Source organism: Oryctolagus cuniculus, chromosome 10 (assembly GCF_051225735.1).
Source record: "Oryctolagus cuniculus isolate XC-2025 breed Fujian yellow rabbit chromosome 10, ASM5122573v1, whole genome shotgun sequence".
NCBI classification, from domain to species: Eukaryota; Metazoa; Chordata; class Mammalia; order Lagomorpha; family Leporidae; genus Oryctolagus; species Oryctolagus cuniculus.
In genome coordinates this window covers 53059585-53062886 of record NC_142876.1, presented here as the reverse complement: position 1 = coordinate 53062886, position 3302 = coordinate 53059585, and the positions used below count along the sequence as shown (strand labels likewise).

Below are 3302 nucleotides of genomic sequence, written 5' to 3'. Positions count from 1 at the left end.
CGGAAACCTGCCATGGGGCTCGGGCCTCCCGGTGGAGAGCAGACTTCGCAGGGTGGGTAGGCACCATGGGGAGAAGCGGGAGAGGGCCCTCAGCAATTTTTTTATGGCACCAGGCTTCTGTTCAGTGCTTTGGATAATTAAAAAGAGACCCCCACCCAGGCCACATCTTCAGTCTAAAATGCACTGCGTGTGGATTTTGGAATTGGCTCCCGAGGGACGGGGTGGAAGCGCAGTCCTCCGGGACATGTCAGCGAGGCTGGAGAAAGTGCTGCAGAACTGTGCGTGCTGACTGCTCCGCAGGCAGTGCTCGGCTAGCTGACCTCATAGGTCCTTCCCATCTGGAATGCCTGTGATGATCGGAGCGGCTTTTGCAGTGTGGCCAGACTCAGAGCACAAACATTTAAAAAGGAAGCAGGCCCCCGTGGAGGGACAGGGAGATCTTCCTTCTCGGTGTTTTCTGCCCCTAAACTACGTCTGCTCTCCCTGACAGCCGAGGTGGGCAGCAGGCCTCCCTCGGTTTCCTGGGCTGGGAGAGGCTCCGGTGCTGCCTCGGTAACAGCAGAAGCGTGTTCTAGAGCCCACTCGCCCCAGGTGATGGAGTTCGCAGAGAAGTGAAAGACAGGGAGGAGCCCGTCCTCCCCACAGCCCCCAGTATGCATGGGACAGCTGAGCAGGAGCCATGGACTTCCTGCCTTGTCCCCTTGGGGGCTTGGTCTGTGCCCTCAGCCTTTATCCCCCACAGAGGGAAAACCATCCTGCCCCAGCAGGCCCGCTCATGAGGTTGTGAGACAGTGAAGCTGCTACCGCATCCTTGCTATAGGCCTAGCTGCATGTGTGCGAACCGCATTCATGCAATGGATACTCACCACGAGAATGGGCTAAAGTCATCCATTGAGCACTAACGTATTTGAAGGTGAGACTCTTTCATTTGTTTATTGCTATATTCCCCAGGTTTGGGCTATATCCTCAATAACTGCTAGTTGCATGAATGAGTGAATGAATACAGCATCTAGTATGGCAAGGTACTATGCTAGATGCCAGGAGAGCAGTGTGGCATGGTGGGAAGGGCACTGGATTTGCAGTCACACAGCTCTGGGTTCCAGTCTGTTGGGAGCCTCCATGCCCTCTTCTGGAACCAGTTGTGGCGATGAAATCTGTTGGTCAAATGCCTAGCGCAGCCCAGGTCTCGGGGGTGCTGAGCGAGTCCTTATTGTCCTTCTTGGAATGCACATTCTGGACTGTGCAGCTCCCCAAGGGGTGAGCCAGGCTGGGAAGATACTAGAGAAGGGAGGGCTGGCTGTTTCTGTGTTCTGCTGTCGCTGCCTTGTACCTGGTGGGGGAAACTGGCTGTGCCTACACCAAGTCATCAATCTCCTTTCAGGCCACACACCTGGAGCTGTGAGCTGAGAGGCATCCGCTCCAGCAGCAGCTGGTTCATCTTCGATCCGCGGCCCAGACACATGGAGCATTTAGAACAGAGAGGAGAGGAGGTGGTCGTCTCTCTCCAGGAAGAAAAGAGTGAAGGCCTCACTTTTATTATGTGCACTGGTATATTGACTTGGCAGCTGACGTATTCCTTTTATAGCATTGCTTTGCATAAAACTGCATGATTCCAACTTATGGTACACAAGAGTTTGATTATATTTAAAAGTCAAACATGGAAGATGTCCATTGTCTACATAAGGGAGGAAAGATAAGCGGTGCCATGAATCACTACTCTTTGTACACTTGTATTCCCTGAACTAATTACTCATTTGCTTAAATAAAAGGCTCCACATTGAGTGCTGGTCATTAGCAAATACAAGCTGATTGCATTTCATCAGAATCTCTGAACTTCCTAAGCCTTATATTTCATACCAGAAACCCAAGCTGAAATATTTCCATGTGGTAACACTTTTGATAGAGGCAAAAATAATTTAAACAAATAATTAGCCTTGAGAATAAAAGTGTACACAAAAGCACAATTAATGAATTTACTAATTGTTCTTCCCTGCTGTGGACATTGCTCAAAGTTGAATTTTAAGCTCTTGCATAAATATAAACTACTGTACCAAGGCACAAAACTGGATGACTCACCATTAGTCATTAACGGTGCCTTACAAACAAGTTCTCAGAGCAAATGCGCTCACCTAGGCAGACATCACTTTGAAAATAAAAGCAAGTCTTAGCTGACCAAATGGTCTTTGAGTCATTGGGAAACACACACACACACACACGAAATCTGTGGGGTTTTCTGCCCTATGTAAATATCAGATGGGCAACACTGACCTTATTCAAAATTCTCCATTAGCTGAATAGGAATGAATTTGGTCTGTCCTGACCATGTGGCCAAATGTATCTGCCCTCCCTCTCTCTTCTACCCATTGCTGAAATGGAATTCCGTGTGACCTGCAGTGCCTCTGGGGCTTGATAGTCTCAATACATATGTCAAGGAGTCAGCCTCTTCCTCTTCTCCGGCCTCTCCTCTTCTTCATCTTCATCTTGCCTTCTTTTAACTCCTCCAGAAGCAGTGTTTTCTAGATTTACCCAGAAGGCTGCAAACCCTGAACTATATAAAATGGAAATGGTTCTCATGTTTTCCCAGCCTGGGAACAAAAGTAGGAGAAGGCAATAGAGAGAGATTCAAGAGTGAGATAAATTCCTGGCAGAGCTGTTGGGTGTTTCCTTAAAGAGAAAAACAGCAACAACAAAAAAGATCTCTCAGCCTCTCGGGGTAGTTGTTTTTTAATAGGACTCCAAATCATGATTATTTCTGATTTTTTTATGTTAAGAAACAGGGCAGCAATCCCCTATAGGCAATATAGCTTAAAGCAAACCAATCTGTATAGAGTTGCTCATTTACATCTTTGGAATCTTAAGAGTCTGAGTGAGGACTGACATCAATCTATAGGATGCAACATTCAAATACACATCCCTGGGCTGGTGCTGTGCCGTAATGGGTAAAGCCACCACCTTCAATGCCGGCATCCCATATGGACGCCGGTTCAAGTCCCAGCGGCTCTACTTCTGATCCAGCTCTATGCTATGGCCTGGAAAAGCAGTAGAAGATGGCCCAAGTCCTTGGGCCTCTGCACCCACATGGGAGACTGGGAAGAAGCTCCTGGCTTTGGATCGGCACAGCTCTGGCCATTGAGGCCGTTTGGGGACTGAACCAGCAGATGGAAGACCTCTCTCTCTCTCTCTCTCTGTCTGGCTCTCCTTCTCTCTCTGTAATTCTGACTTTCAAGTAAATAAATAAATCTTTAAAACACACACACACACACACACCCCTTTGTGGGGCTGATTTTAATAGGAAAATGGCA

At 48.1% G+C, this 3302-nt stretch overlaps 1 long non-coding RNA gene across 1 annotated transcript; it reads left to right on the top strand.

Moving 5' to 3' along the window:
* Window positions 1-388: 388 nt before the first annotated feature.
* Window positions 389-1801, top strand: LOC127492470 (uncharacterized). The gene is made up of 2 exons (XR_007922020.3): window positions 389-913; window positions 1382-1801. It is a non-coding gene; the product is annotated as an uncharacterized LOC127492470 (long non-coding RNA).
* Window positions 1802-3302: the final 1501 nt, after the last annotated feature.